Source organism: Notothenia coriiceps, unplaced genomic scaffold, assembly GCF_000735185.1.
Source record: "Notothenia coriiceps isolate Sejong01 unplaced genomic scaffold, NC01 NC01_scaffold00032679, whole genome shotgun sequence".
In the NCBI taxonomy this organism is placed as follows: domain Eukaryota; kingdom Metazoa; phylum Chordata; class Actinopteri; order Perciformes; family Nototheniidae; genus Notothenia; species Notothenia coriiceps.
The window spans coordinates 517,601-518,183 of NW_011365380.1; positions in this window are offsets into that span (position 1 = coordinate 517,601).

The window sequence follows — 583 nt, forward strand, 5'->3', positions numbered from 1 at the left end:
GGTGAAGAAACATTTATTTTCTCCCAAAAATCCCCTTTCCAGCTGAAGAAAAATAACGGCACCATGAAATGGTGATGCAATAATCCTATTTCATTATCAAGCTGCAAATGTCCTCCACAACCAATGATAAAAATGAGATTTATAGTGAAGTGTTGAATTTCCATTTCAGCATCTTTATGAGTCCCCTGAGCTAACGACGTTTATTACTGCTCCTTTATGACAATAATAACGTGTTTAATGAGATCAGATATGATACACACTCTATATGGCCTGGTCCTCCCACTCCAAGAGGCATGCGTTTCATTAAATGTTCCTTTCTTTTAACATTGAGCCAGGACAATATGATAATTACAATGTGTGGACTGAAGCATCTCCCACCTCTAAAGTCATTCATTATCCATCTCCCTAGGACTCTATCTGTGCATCCATGTGTGTGTGTGTGTGTGTGTGTGTGTGTGTGTGTGTGTGTGTGTGTGTGTGTGTGTGTGTGTGTGTGTGTGTGTGTGTGTGTGTGTGTGTCAGAGCCTTCGTGGCTGCACTTCAGACACAAGACCTGCAGACAAAGCACCATTCATCAAGCCTT